Below are 19,571 nucleotides of genomic sequence, written 5' to 3' on the forward strand. Positions count from 1 at the left end.
CTTGTTGCATCCCCCTCATAGGTTGTTTCTCCGTAAATGGTCCACCTACAGGCTGAGAAGCGCCCTCAAGAAATTTCGCAATTCTAGAAGGGAATCAACCTTCCCTCCAGAAATTGTGCAATCTTGTCTAGCAGCCTGTTGGGCTCCAAAATTGCACAAATCTTCTTGTCACTGTTCACTGAGAAAATTGCGCAATTTCTCCCAATAGGGCTACTCAATCCAGAAATTGTGCAATTCTGGGCAGCAGTCAGTTTCTCGACTCAGAAATTGCGCAAACCTTCTAGGCAGCCAGCCCAGCTCCCTCCCAGAAATGTGCATTTTTTCCCCTCAGCTGAGTAGACCGATGCATGTGCCTTTAGGTTGACCGAGAAAAACTGATTTGCATGCATGGACTACTTCTCCCAAGGCAGCATGCAAAGGCATCCCTTGATTCAGGGATATTTTTTTAGTAGCTAGAGGTTACATGCAAGGATCAGTTTAGAAACCTCTCGCTAAGTGTCACTTTTACTAGATTTCTGGCATGTGTGTCACAACCTCGATTTTATCAAAACTGATCAACCGGACCCTGCACAGCTCATTCCTCACATCGAACCTACATCTTTGACATCCCACATTGCATCTAGGAGTCGTTGGCACATTTAACTCAGTTGTCTTGGGGTAAGCCCATTGTTCATTACTTGCGCCATGTTTCTGTCACTTTTTGTGTTTCGCGTTGTGTGAGTGTTGTCTTCTTGATTTTAGTGAGAACTTGCTATCGTTTACATGTATACTAGCTTTTACTAGCACCGTCTTAATTTTTGGTAACATCTAATTGTTGTCGCATACATGAAGCTAATTTTTCAAACACGGTCGTCGTTGCGATGACTCGCTTCACACACAAGCATGCTTTCCCATTTCCTGAATCTTACACTTGTTGTTTGCATGTATGATCATTCACTCTTGTTTGCAATCATCTCATAATCCATTTAGAATTCTCATGTTTTCAGTCAGCGTCGGTCGAACTGGGCTACCTTGGCCCAAACTGTGCCTTGCCTGGCTAGCACTGTGCATTTCCGAAAGCGAAGGCTCTGCCTTCCCTCCAGAAATTGCGCAAGTATAGCCAAACAATGACCTCCAGGCTTGCATTGTACAATTCTTGGCGGCATTTGTCTAGTTAATTTAACATCTTAAATTGCTCTACATAAATTATCAATCTGGGTATCGTAAATTGATGAAGTGTGGTGCACCATATGTTCTTAGTTAACCTTTTTTTCTTACTTCGTTGTTTTATAGTTTATGTTGTTTTGAGGTTTTGTTCTTGTTGGTCTCCTAAAGTGTTCTAATGCAATGGAAATCCTAGTTTAAAGTTTTAACAATGTTTTTAAAGATCAAGTGTGGATGTAGAGTTGAAGACAAGCTTCATGCTTCTTATGACAATTTCCAAACTTAGCACTTCAAAGTTCTCAAAACATGTTATTTATAAAATCAGAACTTGAATAAAAGTGTAAACACGCAACTACCTAAATCAAGCAAAAGATGAAGTACTGAAAATGAGGTTACTGTCTCTGCTATCCATCTAATTACAGAAATAAAGTCTAAACTACTGCACTCAAAACCAAAAGTATGGAAGCTAGAAACTAGTCACTGATTTCACCCATAATCACAATATTTCGTCAATTAACTTTTAAAATAGGGTTAAGCTAAAGACACCAGAAATATCATCATATGGCATGAAAGAATGACATTTAAACTATCTACTTGCAGACTAATGAAAGCAACATCAATTACTTAACCTACAATCACAATAGCTCGCCAATTAACTTCTAAAACAGGGTTAAGCTAAAGGCACTGGAGATATCATCATGTAGCATGAAGAACTGATATCTAAACTATCTACTTGCAGGCTAATGAAAGCAAAATCAAATTACTTCACCTATAATCACAATAGCTTGCCAATTAACTTCTAAAACAGGGTTAAGCTAAAGGCACCGGAGATATCATCATATAGCATGAAGAACTGATATCTAAATTATCTAAAAGTAGTAAACAAATCTCACTAAAATAAAAGCATAACAACTGGAATTAAAAGCTAAAGTTCAGCAGAGGAAGCAAGTCTCAGATCACCACTTGATGCAAAAACTAATAAGCAAATACAAGAACATGTAAAGAAAAACTAATCTACAATCAACCGGTTGAACACACTTGCATGAATTAAAATTGCATGAATGGAAAATCTAAACTATCAAACTTGAAAGCAATCAAATGACATACTTGAATGAAATCAAAGAAAAACTACAAAACAAAATCTACTCTACTTTACATTTTAATATGCTCTATGACATCTACTTCACATCTTCTTACATGTTGAGAACATCAAAGCTTTATTCAAATTCTTCAAAATTACAAAGTACAACAAAGCTCTCCAAAGCTTTCCAAAGCCATCAAATAAGAACTACAAGCTCCAAGCTACCAACTCTAAACTCTAAGCTAACAAATGAAGGAGAGAGATCTCCTATTTATACAAAAGGATGAGGAGCTATCTCATTAATGAGAGTCCATGAATCGCTCCTTCTACCTCTAAAGTCCTAATCAAAATAGGAACTGATAAGACACATGTCTTCTTAGAGTTTCAATACAATTAGGAGATGTGGCACATATCCTCATGATCCCATGATTCTCTCCACTCAAATTCGAATTTGGCCTTAGGGTGCCACATAAAGGTCTTCTAGAAGCCTCATTTTGACTTACACATGTCAACAATCTCAACCCACTTGTTAGGTATAAGCATATGCATATTATTTTCTAATTTTTAACCACAAATTCACTTAAAAGGGCTAAGAATTAATAAAGTTTGGAAAAACATAAATGTCGCCCAATGATAATGAAAGTGGGATGAATGTAGTGACATAGTAGTGAAATGGAGGTGATATAATGGACATAATAGTGAAAGTGTAATAGTAATGAATGACATTTTCAAGACCAAACATACCCCCCAACTGAAGCTATTGCATGTCCTCATACAATATATATTACATTAATTCTTCTGACCCTTGAGCTTTAGCTTAACTTTGCATGATATCATTTGATAACTTCATACTTTCGTAAAATGTTTTTCTTGAATTGCAACATGGTTCGTTCTTGGGTAAAAACCATATTTTGTTGTTGCATTGTATTTTGATTTTTGAACTTTGCATAATGATATTTTAATTATTGTTGCAAAGTATATCTTTATTGGATTGCATGATGGTTGGTTCTTGTGTGACAACCATAATTGTGTTTGTATCCAATTTATCCTTTAAGCACTTTTTGAAAAGCCATTGTATGCTCATAATAACAATGTAATAGTTAATATATTTTGGAATTATGTGAGTTCCTGAATATGATATGGACATTGCAAGATATGAATATGAATGTATTCCCCCCCCCAAACTGATGGTATTGGCAATTTTATGAAATGAGGAAGATAATTGTTTTTCCAACAATTATCATTATAGCGTTTTATGGAATTCTATGGTCAAAAGTTAGAAAATGACGTACCTTAACTTACCCTTTGAAATGGATGAGTTGTATGTGTGGTGGCTACAAAATTCTGATCATATTCTTCTTCAAGTGGCTAAACAAGAAGAGTCATGGATAAAGAATTAAGGTGACTTTTTATTGCTTCTACTAAAACTTGTTGAATCTGTTTCAAAATGATGAAAATAATAGTCTTCATGTATTCAAAACTCATTGGCACAATTCCTACTATGTGAAAAGATGTTCTGATGTCGAACATAGCAAGAAATTATTGACTTAGTGGCCATTAATGGATGCCACTAGTCAACATGAGAACTCTCACCATTGATGACAATGAGAGTCAAGATGCCCAAACACATCTTGCTAGGTACAAATATTTTCGCTGATGTCGAGTCACCTAGAAGATCTGATGAACAAGGGACGTTAATGTATTCCCATTTTTTGTCAACATGAGAATTTTCCATTAAGACATGCAAGCCTCAAGGTGTCTTTACAAGGAATTTAAACTCAAAGGACTATGGACTCAATAATTTGCATTGAAGCAGGGCTTATTTGCGAAATGAAAATAATAGGAAAGGGAAGATGAAAATGGAAGATGGCAATGGAGAGAAGAAATGGAAATGGGCAATAAGCATGTGAATGAGCCTCTTGCTTTTATTTGTGGGTATGAATGAACAAAAAGAGATGGAAAGTGTATGTGAATGTAAATGGAAAATATGAAGTGAAATGAGGTGAATGGTTTATTATGAAGTATGGATGTGATGGAGACAATAGTATCTGAAAGTTTTTCAAGTGTTTGGATCTGATTTCGCATCAACATATTTCCTCTTTGTTGCTAATCATCCTCTTATGAAACAAATTGGTCTCTTAGAGAGACACCATTCTGTCGTAGTCATTTGTCCTTCCTCCTGGAACCTGCAAAAAAACTAATACTTCTTCTGCAATGGAATGTAAGGTTATCAAAGGAGAGAGGTGATCAATCTCTCTAGTTATGACATTTACACACAAAACTAAGAATTTGTATTAATGAAACAAGTTCTCAAAGGAAAAATCAAAAGAATTTATACCTGCTTTGGAATTGGTGCTTCAAGTTGAATGTTGCTTCTTTTCAGCAATTTATTTCTTTATTTATTGTTTCAAACTATGATGATGGATTTCTCATTGTGTATATTTTGTTGAAATCTTTCCAATGACATTTGAATCATCAAAATCTGATTTTGTATGAGAAAGTTATGCTGATTTGAACAATGAGATTTTTCAGCTGTGGAATTGGAGAATAGCTGCGGAATTGGACTTTAGCTGCGGAATGTGCATAGTTTCTGTAGCTAAAAATCTTGAATAAAAGTTAGCCATTCATCTTTCATCATCAGTCCAAAATTAATCAATACCTTAAGAAAAGTGAGCAAATAACTTATTCATTTCATTGATTTAAAATTGTTTTTTTTCTTGACATGTGGCGACTTAGTGTGGCGACTTAGTGATAACACACAACTTGACTTCCCTTTGACCGGGTCTTTTTCATCGATTTGGATCAAATGGATAGGACACCATCCATGTACTGACATTTTCCCAGCTACCCATGTGGCTCGTTTCATCTCTCGACACTTGTAACCTACAAAAGCATAAAAATGGTTGCGGAATTACCAATTAGGTGCGGAATCAGGACAGCCAACCACCAGTTTTTTGATTTAATTTATTGGAAAAAGATTTTATGCAGTCAAGTACCAAGGAGAAAGCTCAAGACGCAACTGGTGCACAGGACCAATTATTCATGAGCTTCTCTGCTATTTTTTTTAAATTCTCTGCACTGTCTGCATGGAGAAAATTGTGCAAATGGTAGTGGTACAACTGGTATACAAGAACAAAAATGACTATGGGTATGGGAAGTAAAACAACTATGCATATGAGACCGGGCGGAAAAATGATTATGGATATGGGCGGCTGTACATTCAAGGTAAAAGAATGGAGTGGTTGTATGCGTGAATCGGTGCAGAAGTTATATGAAATGGGTGGATGCCCACGTAAACAGAGAAAATCGGAAACATAATGAAAAATCGAAGTGCTTGTATACATAGGAAAGTTGCGGAGGTGTAAGAGAGAAGCTCAGAATAATACAGATGTAAAAGAGCCATATCCAACTGGTTCAAGTGATAGAATTAACCGTTAAACAGGTGCTTGGAGAAGTATCGTATTCAATTGGGATACGTCTCTGCTGTCGGCCGTTAAACTGAAGTACAGTCACGGAGGTTGCATGAGACTGTTAGTAATTAAAGACATGTAAATAAGATTGAATGCCAGCACATACTAGGTTCCCAAATTGGTTTTGTCCTCTCCAAGCACGCTGAGTTAAAACAACAGACTGTTCATCAATTAAAATTCGTTTTTCTCTCCCGCGGCAAGCAAAAATGGGCTTCAAAGAACTTCGAAAATCTCCCAAACCACTTCAAATTCCTTAAAATGATTTTTGGGTTATCTAATTGACCCTATTTCTGAAAAAACCCATGTTTTATTTTTCCCAAATTCATCTTCATTTGGCCGGATCATGCAGTTAAAGTTTGACGTTTTTTAGTGCTTTGCGTTTTTCCTGAGTTGTTGCATTCGGCTGTGAAATGAATTTCTGAGAGAAAAATTGTTTTTAGATGTACTCTCAGCGTATGAACCAGTCAAACAAATCTCCAAAATGGCATACAATTGTCCTCCAGCATCAAAAGCAATCAGCCTCTCAAAGTTTGCAATATCTACACTAACCAGTGGCAGCAAGTAAACATCTTCTACAGTAACTATCCCATGTTTTCGTAGAAACAAACTAAGTTTTTCACATGTTGAGCTATGGGTAGTTTTCCAGCAAATGCTACTGCTCTTCCATCGATCTTTATCTATAAGTTTTCCTCAATTCTGTCAGATAACCTTGAGATAAGTTTCAGCTGTTCAAGTGCCAGACACGGTGAGATCTTCATTTTGAAGCTCAGCAGGAGAAAGGGTAGTAAAATCCTGATCGTTTATAATCATGGAGCTGAGCCTCGATTCATCTACAGCTGTTGACTTCAGTTGTTGATTTTTGTGCAGAAACTGTGAAGGTGATGATCTACTATTTGATTGCTTTTGCTCTTCACAACTCAGAATAATCCCACAACTTTCAATTTTGAGGTTAAAGCCAAAGAACAGAGGATATTTCAAGCTGCAATAAAAATGGGAGAATTGTTTACATTGTAGGTTTATTTTTATTTTTTTATGATTTTGCAGGTTTGTTTCAAGGCCAAAGCTCAAACAAGAATGCAAATTTTCTATTGAGGCCACAGTGGAAACTGGAATTGGGGATAGCCATTGATTGTTTTCTTTTTTTCTCTGAAATTGTGTTTTTATTTTTATTTTTATTTTTTATTATTGAATCAAATGAAATGATGAAGTTTATTTTGTCCCCCCTTTTTTTTAACATAACAATTCTCTTTCTGATCCTCTAGATCACACAAAGTGCAGGAGGAGAGCATACTCAAAAAATTATTAATTTTTTTTTTTTAGATGTAAGAAATAAGGTCTCCTAATTACACTTCCCCGGCAACGACGCCAAAATGTCTAGTCAATTTAACATCTTAAATTGCTTTACATAAGTTATGAATCCAAGTATCGTAAACTGATGAAGTGTGATGCACCATATGTGCTTAGTTGACATTTTTTTCTTACTTTTTTTTTTTATATAGTTTATGTTATTTTGGGGTTTTGTTCTTGTTGGTCTTCTAAAGTGTTCTAATGCAATGGAAATCCTAGTTTAAAGTTTTAAGAATGCATTTAAAGATCAAGTGTGGATGTAGAGTTGAAGACAAATTTCATGCTTCTTATGATAATTTCCAAACTTAGCACTTCAAAGTTCTCAAAACATGTTATTTATAAAATCAGAACTTGAACAAAAGTGTAAACATGCAACTACCTAAATCAAGCAAAAGATGAAGTACTGAAAATGAGGTTACTGTCTCTGTTGTCCATCTAATTACAGAAATAAAATCTAAACTACTGCACTCAAAACCAAAAAGTAAGGAAGCTGGAAATTAGTCACTGATTTCACCCATAATCACAATATTTTGTCAATTAACTTCTAAAACGGGGTTAAGCTAAAGACATCAGAAATATCATCATATGGCATGAAAGAATGACATTTAAACTATCTACTTGTAGACTAATGAAAGCAAAATCAATTACTTCACCTACAAGCACAATAGCTCGCCAATTAACTTCTAAAATAGGGTTAAGCTAAAGGCACTGGAGATATCATCATGTAGCATGAAAAATTGATATCTAAACTATCTTCTTGCAAGCTGATGAAAGCAAAATCAAATCACTTCACCTATAATCACAATAGCTTGCCAATTAACTTCTAAAATGGGGTTAAGCTAAAGGCAGTGAAGATATCATCATATAGCATGAAGAACTGATATCTAAATTATCTAAAAGCAATAAACAAATCTCACTAAAATAAAAGCATAACGACTGGAATTAAAAGCTAAAGTTCAGCAGAGGAAGCAAGTCTCAAATCACCACTTGATGCAAAAACTAATAAGAAAATACAAGAACATGTAAATAAAAACTAATCTACAATCAACCGGTTGAACACACTTGGATGAATTAAAATTGCATGAATGAAAAATCTAAACTATCAAACTTGAAAGCAATCAAATGACATACTTGAATGAAATCAAAACAAAACTATAAAACAAAATCTACTCTACCTTACATTCTAATATGCTCCATGACATCTACTTTACATCTCCTTCCATGTTGAGAACATCAAAGCTTTATTCAAATTCTTCAAAATTACAAAGTACAACAAAGCTCTCCAAAGCTTTCTAAAGCCATCAAAGAAGAATTACAAGCTCCAAGCTACCAACTCTAAACTCTAAGCTAACAAATGAAGGTGAGAGATCTCCTATTTATACAAAAATATGAGGAGCCATATCATTAATGAGAGTCTATGAATCTCTCGCTCTACCTCCAGAGTCCTAATCAAAATAGGAACTGATAGGACACATGTCTTCTTAGAGTTTCAATACAATTAGGAGATGTGGCACATATCCTCATGATCCCATGATTCTCTCCACTCAAATTCGAATTTGGCCTTAGGGTGCCACATAAAGGTCTTCTAGAAGCCTCCTTTTGACCTACACATGTCAAAAATCTCAACCCACTTGTTAGGTATAAGCATATGCACATTATTTTCTAATTTTTAACCACAAATTCACTTAAAAGAGCTAATAATTAATAAAGTTTGGAAAAACATAAATGTGGCCCAATGATAATGAAAGTGGGATGAATGTAGTGACATAGTAGTGAAATGGAGGTGATATAATTGACATAATAGTGAAAGTGTAATGGTAATGAATAACATTTTCAAGACCCAACAACAGTGTCCTGTTGGCCCCAAAAACTATGCAATGTAGTTTGTTGCTTGCATATCAATGCTGACTGAAATTGCGCATTGCATAGTTTCAGTCCTCAGCAGGCCAAGTTGGAATGTGCATTGCGCAGTTCTAGCAGTCGGTTGGCCTCCTGACAGCCCTGACTGTGCCTTGCACAGTTTTGGCAGTCAATCTCCCGACCTCCTTGTGGAAATTGTGCAACCTTGATGATCAGTCACACAGATATGCTGCATGTCAGTTCTCAAGTTTGTTTTTGTTTTTTACTCACATATTTCTTGCCATGAGTTTTTCCATGTCTCCAGGTATCGCAGGTGTTCATCTACCTCTGAGAAACATAGGTACAATGGTTTCAAGGAGAGTAGATTCAAAGACACTATTCAGAGCACACTTGGGGATGCAGTCGATCAAGTGTTTATGAACTTGCTTACCCACAAAGACATCAAGTTTTTCATACAGAAGGACATCAAGATATGATGGCAGCAACATCACAGCAAACGGCACCATCAACAGCAGCTGAAGGCAGCATACTAGATGCAACAAATGCAAAAGGAAGGTTGTTGATAACACATTGGTGGAACAAAGTTGCAAGCTCAAGCAGATCCACTTATGATGAAAGAAACTTTGGAGACCCAGGATATAAGGTGACAATGTGACATGAAGATCTCGCGAAGGCCAAGAACAGAACATAGAAGGAGTTGCATGTGCTTAAGCAACAACTCAAGGAAGAACAAGAGCTACATAGCCGAGAGAATGAGTTACAGCGGGAACAGGTACAACAAGGGGGCACAACATGCACTCACGGATGAAATTGTGCCCATACAAGTTATAGATCCATCCTAGCAGCTGGCATGAAGCAAACAAGGTGAGCAGTGTTGTTGATCGCATGCAAGGGAATGCAGCAGCATGCATGTCATTATACACACACATGCGATCCCACCCATTCGGCACACTCACCAAGGTGAAGACAAGAAGCAAGTCTGATTGGAGCTGAACATGTACTCCGAGAAGTTGATGCGCACGACCACCAACACATGCTTGGAGAGCAACATGGACACTATGCATCAACATGTTGCCAGTTCGGTCGCACCAGGACGACCATGCGCACGCATGTGATCCCACCCATTTGGCACACTCACCAAGGCAAAGACAAGAAGCAAGTCGGACTGGAGCTAAACATGTACTCCGACAAGTTGATGCACATGACCACCAAGACATGCTTGGAGAGAAGCATAGACACTATGGATCAACATGTTGTCGGTCCAGTCGCACCAGGACGACCATGTGCATGCTATTAGACGAGTTGGATAGAGGAGCCATATCAGTGCACCCAGATGCAACAGAGGCAAGAGTTCGCTTCGGAAATATGTCACCATTGAGTGCATGGACAACCAAGCTTGGCATCAACTCACCACCTTCAACCATCACAAGCATGTCAAAGAGTTGGTCCCACCACAATGGTCTGAGTGTCAGTGATGTCTTGCATGGCTTTCTCAAGCCATTTTGTCTCACATGGGCACATGTGCATTGTAATGTAACATCTTGTCAAGTGGAAGTTCAAGTGTTGATAGTTGGATGTAATAGTCATAGAGTAGATGAAGATTCATGAGGGTAGATGAACTGTCACAAAGGGGAATGTCAAGGGCCACCCCACCCTTTTCTATAAATAGTCCCCCGTATCTCTTTTTAAAGGATTTTTGGTTAGCCAAGCTTCGATAAGACTATCTTAGAGAGAGCTTGGACAATATTGTAATGCGCCTTGGCTTCTCCACTATGCAGAGCTAGTATATCTCTTTGGAGGAGCAGGCGGTTGTGGTTGTAACGTTTCGCTATCGGAACTAGTGTTTGGACATGGATGTATTGTATGGCTAGAACTTACACTTCTTAATATAATAGAGCCAACACGTTTCATGCATATGTCATATTGTATTCTAGCTATCTTGTTTACTCTAAATGGTATATGTATCTGTTTGCTTACACATACATGTATGTACTATTCTTTATAAGTATGTATGAATCTTACTGAAATGTGTTCCCTTTCAAGCCACATGTTATCACAGGTGTCCAAGGAGCGCACTCACCTCACTCTCCGTGTGCTAGATCTGTTCATGCACCTTCCTTATCTTGCCACAGCTGTCACACCCTTGCTACCAACAGGGACATATTACTTGCCTCTGTGCGAAACCATGGTCAAGGCATTACTGTACGACCCGCTACTGGGACTCCTACACCAAACGATCTGAGGTCTAATTGGGACATTTTACTGTGGAGATCCCCTGACATGTTGGCGGTTGCAGTACCATCAATAATGGTTTAATGAAGCTCAGTTTAATTTAAATACAAATCTTGTTAATAAGAATAATATATATATATAGATATATATATATATATATATATATATATATATATATATATATATATATATATATATATATATATATATATATATATATATATATATATATTATTCTTATTAACAAGATTTGTATTTAAATTAAACTGAGCTTCATTAAACCATTATTGATGGTACTGCAACCGCCAACATGTCAGGGGATCTCCACAGTATGCAAGTATACATATTTAATATTTCAATTCTAATTCTGATTTTTAATGTGGTTTATTGAAGTTTATATTTATTTCATTTAAAAGGTGTTTAATGGACAAGGGCTAAGATGGAAAGTGGGGTCTCTATGATTGAGGAAGCTATTGTTATAGAAATTAAAGATATTATTTATTTGTAGAAAATCACAAGTCGTTTGTACCATAAAAGTGAATATAGAAGCATCTTTAAGTGATGGTAATAGAAGAATATTTTTACTTCTTTTATGTTGATAGAGAAATTAGGTAGAACTATAAGGGAATTATGATTGTGGATAAAGTTGATAATATTGTGAGCAGACTTTGGGCCATCCTCACCATAAGGGAAACTCATTATAATGGTATATTTTCTCTATCTAGATCATTGTTTTAGGTCATCATACATCAGTACAAATGGGGCCAAAATTTGATGGCTATTCATCACAGATGTGACTTATTTACATCAGCTATCTAACACATTAGAGCCGAGAAACTCATCACTGACATTGTGTCAAATAGTCGACACTTTATTAAGCATCGAATAATCGACGGGGCCGACGTTGAATATTTGTTGCCAAAAATGGCTAAAAATGTCATTAAAAACCCGACTCTTTAAGGTTGGTTTTGTGATTCCCACATGTGTCAGATATGCGACGATGAAAAATTAGTGGAAATTCCCACATTCGTTGGATATGTGATGGGTAAACATCGAATATCCTCTAAATTAGATGGAAAAATTATGACATTCTAATGTCAAATATTCAATGCCTTATTACTCTAGTTTGACGGGACCCGATAATCCGTTCTGTCGGTATGGAGAAGCAATTCTAACGGTTAGGCATAAGATATGCAATGGGAAATGTTGAATATCCTTCGCCCTAGATGCCAAAAATGGTGACACTTTTCCGTCATACATTTGACGATTTATTACTATAGTCCAATGGGAGCATATGACAGTATTTTTTTGCGACGAGAGTTTTATATCTCCGATGCCTTGCTCCATTGGTATAGCATTGAATGTCCGATGATTGTCTCTTTGGATAAGAATCATATATTCAATGGTTTCCACGTACTTTCGAATATCTGATAGGATTTTGCACATAAAAAAAAAAATTAACGGCGGCCACATTTCCCTATTACTTAATCCCTATTTCCATATTTTTTTGAAACTAAACATTCTTAAGAACATAATTGGATCTGCACTAGCTTGTGCAATGGGAGGCTTCAATCCTCACACATCCAATATTTTCTACTATATTTATTGTAACGGGCTAGGATCTTGCCCAAAGCTTTAAGAGTTGTCATTGCATTATAATGATGGATGCTGCCAATGGTGGCAAGGATTTGGATGTATCAATCAGAATTCCTTGTATTGAGGTGAGAACTGTGAGAGGAGAAATGTAGTTGGTTTCATAAGCTGCTTGATAAAATATGTTGTGGGTGAAAGGAGGAAATGCACAATCCCTTAGCGCCAATTCTCAATGCTTCACCATAATTGTGGTATTCTTACCTTGGAGTTTGGATTGGTGAAATCCTTGATTGGAGATCCCACTTTTGAGAAAGTCACAAAGAATTCAGTATAGGGACTATAGGCCCAAAGTTTAGACATTGATCTTCTTAGTGTTCACATAAATGTTTTCTTTGGACATTGGACTTAGAAGGATGCAAAAATTGGTCCCAATTTTGAAAACATATTTCTTAACTGGAGATGAAGAATACATATATAGTAAGAACCGTTTTCTGCAATAATTACAATATATTTACAATAATTATTATATTTACAATTATTAGTATTATTATTATTATTATTATTATTACATTTCAAATAATTTTAACATTTATACATTACACTAATAAATAAATAAATAATAATAATAATATTATTATTATTAATTAATAATAATATTAACAATTAATATTAATAATAATTATTATCCTAGATTAAAAGTAACTAATTATTAATAATATTATAATTAATTAATTAATACTAATTATGATAATGATCAACATAATAATAATTTATATTAATTATGATAATGATCAACATAATAATAATTTATATTAATTAAATTAGCTCATCAATAAATTAATTAAAAATTATTAAAAAGAAAACCGATATTCATCTCAATTTACTCTCATCATTAATAAATCAAAATTATTCAAAAGGATAGCCGACATTCTTCTCAAATTTCTCTTCTCATTACTATTTAATCTCTTAAATTAGCTCTTTTTCTATCAAGCATTCAAGATGTCCTGATGATGGATCCCGGTTGGGATTTGAAACGTTGGCAGAAAACGGTTCTTACTGTGGATTCTTCGGAAACTAAATCAAAATATTTAAACCACAGAGGTCTTATATCCAGAATATATATATATATATGTGTGTGTGTGTGTGTGTGTGTGTGTGTGTGTGTGTGTGTGTGTGTGTATTTCAGGAAAAAATGTAATTTAGAAAAAATGGTGCTCCCTCATTACATACTATGTGACTACACATATAAGATATCACTCTTTAACATGTTCCCTACTAGCATAATCTAGGAAAGCAGGGACATGTTGGGATGAGGCTTACAAGGGATACTAGTAATCAAGCTTCAAGCTACGTTGGTTATCTCATCTTCATGGAAATAGAGGCAATGAAAACATGTTAGGATAATATTCCTAGATTGGGAAGAAAATGTTCTACATATCACATGTGCAATTCTTCATCAAACACTAGTTATTCATTAAATTGAATCGAATGGCGATTGAATTTACTTCTTGTTATAAAACATTTATTTTTACATTTCTAATTTTCCTCCACAACATCAAAATTTTATCGTGTTTATTGAAGTTAAAATATTACTCACCTTGACTTCTTTTCTATGTGCTTCCAAATGCATTTAATGTTCCTGACTGGTAGGCAAAGGTTGTGGATCATGGTTGTGACAGTAACCATTTTTCTCGTTTGGAGAATCCAAAAGGAAATGATTGTCTTGATCCTAAATTTTCTGAATCTTCAAAGCAAATTAGAGATACCATAGGATGAAAATTGCCATCAAACTAGAGAACACTATTTCTCACTCTAATCTTAAACACAAACAAAGAGAGGACTGAGTAAAAAACAACACATCCTAATGGAATCTCTATAACATTTGTATTTATGGTTGATTGTTTTTTACTTCAAGAAATGTGTTAAGTGATTTCCCTACGAGGGATCTAGATAATAAATATTACTCATGAAACCTATGGATATTGTGCACTGATATAACTTATATTTCATTTTTCATCAAGGACAATTGATGCTCATCGAGGAAAATTTATCTTGTCTATTCTATGCAAAAATTGCAATGATAACATTTATAAATGCTTACATCAAGCCCTGCTGCATAATAACAAAGATTTAGAAAATGTACACTTGAGGACCTAGTTTTCAATGTGCTTAAAGAAATTTTTAATATCTAATATGTTTGACTGAAAAAGACTAAGTTTTTGAACCATATGTTGCATTTATAATGTTTTGTGCTTAATCGAGTAGGATTAGTGCAAAATAATAAGTATGATATTTGCATGTTGTGCAACACTTTTTATGGCTTCAACAAGTTTCTAATATAAATTTTCGTTTTCATTTGACATTTCTTTAGCAAACTACTTCAATAAATATCCCATTATGCCTATCAACCATAGCATGTGGTTAAGGATGGGTAAAGAAAATAAATTTTAATTTTCAAGCATGAATAGTTTCTTGAACTTCAGAGCATGAAATCAACTCAATAACCACACATATTAATCAAAACTTTAGATTGAAATATGTCATCGAGCCATTTTTCTCCCTCAAACTTGTTTCTAACTTATGGGTTTGGCTGAGTTTCAAGGTCCCTTATAGGCACACAAGGAGTTGAGTGTTGAAGGAAATTTCTTTTGTTTCATGGAACCATGGGGGACCTCAAAGGGACTGCATATTTCCAAGATTCATTTCCTCCACACCATTTCCATTCATAAAAATCCTTATGTACCAATATACAATCAACAATCTTTGTCATAGAACCGAGATGAAATATTTCCTAAAGAAACAATAAGATTCACAAGGCAGAACAAAAACTTGTTAAAATAAAATATTCAAATGAAAAAATCCATATGAATATCAATGTAATTGACATGCTCACCTGCTCTAAATGAGAAGCTTCAAAAGTACGAAACTTGATCTCTTTAGCATATATATGAAAATTCCTAACATTCTCAAAATATTGATAGGAAGATAAAGGTCATCCTTTAGGAGGAAGAGATTAAACATGATTTGCAATGAACTCCTAACCAATCCAAGTCAATTAACAGGGTAGTAAAATACAGGATGGATTTAAAGACAATAACACGTTTCATAAAATATGTGAACATTCTAATGGAAAAAATGGTATCCCACCTTAGACACTGCTCTTGGTTGAACCTTGTTGATAAGATTATATAAAATGATTCCATTTCTCAAGAAAAGATGAAACTCCTCCTCAAATGGCTTGAATGGAATATATGGAGATCCAACCATGCTCTTTATCTATGTTGTAGCTTGAAAACTCCTATTAGCTGTAAAATATCATACATAACAAGAAGTGTGGTTAAGGTCAAAACCCTCAAGGTTTTAGTACAAACAAAACTTATTTCAATCCTAGAAAATGGAGCCCATGTTAAAAAATATATATAATCTATATGAGAAACGATGATTAAACCTCCAAAGTGAGATTGAAAATGTGGGCTTTGATAAAGAATTGAGGTATATGCAACTCAAATCCAAAATCAAACATTAATAAATTTTGATTTGTTCTAGTGAGAAGATTCATTCATATTGATATACAAAGACTGGAATATCCTAGAGAAGAGGTATTCAATGTAGCAACTTAAGAGCAACAACTGCCCAAAACAACAACGAGGACTGAGGGATTGGATGTACTTGTCCACACATATATATGAAACCAATAATGAATGAATGTACTTGCAGGGAATTTACGATATCTATAAGAAGGTATTTGTCATGCTTTTTGATCTAAATATGTTAAATCAAGTTGCTATTTAGTAAAAGCATGAAAAAGGTCAGGGTTGGCTCTAAAATTCATAATTAACATATTAGCAAAAAACATAGCATCAACAATAGGGGAAGTGATCCCTAAAATAAATCCCATTCATCATAAAAATAAAAATTGAAAAAGTAAATATAATATTATCAGTTCACCTACTTCCTCTAATTTAAGTAAATCCAAACGTGCATCATAGATGCTCTTATATTGTGATCTACTACCTTATTATATGTTAGAAAATTGTAAATCCGTGGCACTCTTAAACATATTTTTTGTAAATTCCTTGTGTCTTCTCTGACTAAATGATCTTCTAGGAGGAGGATAGGGAGAAGTGTTGGAAAGCAATGGGGATGGACCCTGCTGGGAGTAGAATTTGGTGCAGGGAATTCAACATCTTATACTTTTCTATGGAAAGGAATATTATAATATTATTGAAGAAAGGGAGAGTTCAAATGTAAAAGATGTTGTTGTTTATCCCCGCCATCCAGATAATTTCACTCTCTAACTTTCTCTCTCTCACAACACTGAGTAGAACATAATAAATTCCAAAAGCATAGCATGAGTGTCAATTGTATTTTGGAAATAAAATGAATTATAATATATCAAGTGCTCTCTCAATATCCCATATTACACTGAGAATAAATTTGTACCCAAAAATTGGCACCAGACATCCATTGTAGTCATCCGTGAACACTCTTAAATTTCCCTTCATGTCTCACCCACTTAGGCTCCAAAAGTGGGACTTATAAAATTTGACTTATATGAAAAGATGATCATAAGATCAAGGTATTTAGGAGCTCAACACCTTAGAATAATATGGAATTAATAAGACTTACTTATTGAATCCAATCCATGTAAGATGAGAACCAAGGCTTAAAGGAATTCTACGAGAGAGAGGGCAAGTATTTTTGGAAATGCAATACACAATAAACTTGAGAACCTAGATACAACGCCATAGTAAGATGCAAATTGATGTAGAACATCTATATGTATATATATATATATATATATATATATATATATATATATAGATCCTATTAAGTAAAAACGCACACCAAACAAATTTATGTTACAATTTCTAGATAATAGCTTTACCTAAACTCCAGATAAAAGAGGATTTGAATCATGTGATACAACAACAAAGAGGTTCTCATGACGTGTTGTAATGACTATTGGCCCATCCAAAGAAAGAACACATTATTGTGACAAAACACAATATATAAACTATATAGACTATACCCTACCATTTATCAAAGTAATACAGACCTCATAACTACAAGAAATAGAAGGACAACAAAATCTAGATGAATTTGAGTTGTAGTGTGATCCTGCATAATGAATGAGGATTGAATATTTCATTTGGAACATATGTTGTAATCAATGAAAGGTTTGAATTTTGTTCAATTGATGTCTTATCTGAATTCAAATTCAATTGTATAATTTGTCTTGCATGCCTTATTGTTGTACTACACATGCTTTGATCATCAACCTACATATCTTGGTGTAAGTCTAGCTCCTAGATTTCTTGAACCAGGGCATGTTGCACTGATTATCATCATTTAGATTAAAATAATTTATTAGTAGATCACTAGGAGATGATATCACTTCATGGAGCAGTGGACTCAATGAGGATAAGATTAATATTTGGCAGTTAACATCCTATTGTTTCAATTCAAGCTGGTTAGGAAAGAAGGAATCCTTTTTTCACAGGATGATAAATAATTTTATGTTTAACATATTTTTAAAGAAAGAATGAAAAGAAGATGCATGTTTACACTAATGATTAAATGGGATTATCTGGACTAGATTATGGGTACTAGGATTATCTATTCGATGGAGATATAAGGTACAAATTTGTGAATGTATTTTGTCAATATTATAAACTTAATCTCAAACAAAAAAATAGAAGTTAACATCTACAACATATATGTATATAACACAACAATTTAATCAATATCAACCCAAGCTTGTAAACCACCCTCTAAAAAAACTAGAAGGAAATTGAGACTTATCATTGCTGCAACCCACCCTAAACTAAGAGCAACAAATTTAACCTCCTCTCCCTCTATAAATCTCATGGACGACTCGATGGAAAAATAATATATATTAACTAACTTAACTAGTGACTATCTACTTAGCCACTTTCATGATTGTAGTAAACAGAAGTCACATACCTCACTATTTTTCACCCAACCACTGGAAGGTTGATAAATAAGTGTACAGAGGTTCTTCTTGCCCTTCTAATGACTCCCAAAAACACTTTCACTTTCAATGAGGGAGGCCATGGTGAAAATAAAATATTCAGTCATGTAGGGCATATGAAAAGCTCTCCCTATATCATGGAATTCAACCTATAGTAGAAACATTGAGTGAGTGAACATCTTTTGTACTCTAAAAGATCAAATTTGGTATGGGACACAAATATCTAAATATTACAAGCATTTTTGCAATGTAGAGTCAGATTTCTTAGACATATAACTATTCTGTGAAACAAAGTATATTTAGTAAATGGCTCACCTCTCTTATGATTTTTTGCAACATTGTTAATTAATTTAATAATGAATTCCTATTGCATAACCATAGAATTGCACCCTACTATGAAAATTCTCCTTTGTTTTTCCTAGCTATCATGATGATAGGTGTTTCAGGTGCAAATAAGATATTTGGTCAACATCATTATCATGCTTGGTGGTTGTATTTGTTGTCTCTCTCCTTCCAAATGTGAATGTGTTCATCGGCGTGTGGTAGACCGACAAAATAGAATCATATTCCTTTGCATTATTTATATTATATATTTTCACCAAGGATTCTACATCCCTTCACATAGTAGCATTTTCTCCCCCTCTCATCGATTAGGCAGGTTTTCAAGGTAGATTGCGATCTGATTTAGAAAATTAGTTTGCAGTTCTAAGATCTTCCTGATATTATAAACAAAAAAAATTCATTGTGCTTAAGGATTCATCAATTTTTGCAAGTAAAGTGAAGATTTTTTATGTTAATTTCATGAGTAATTCAACATAAACCAGAAACTGAACAGCAACATAAATATCAA

The sequence above is a fragment of the Pinus tabuliformis genome, chromosome 1_2, assembly GCF_031772625.1.
Source record: "Pinus tabuliformis cultivar Carrire ecotype Pingquan chromosome 1_2, CPIR1, whole genome shotgun sequence".
In the NCBI taxonomy this organism is placed as follows: Eukaryota; Viridiplantae; Streptophyta; class Pinopsida; order Pinales; family Pinaceae; genus Pinus; species Pinus tabuliformis.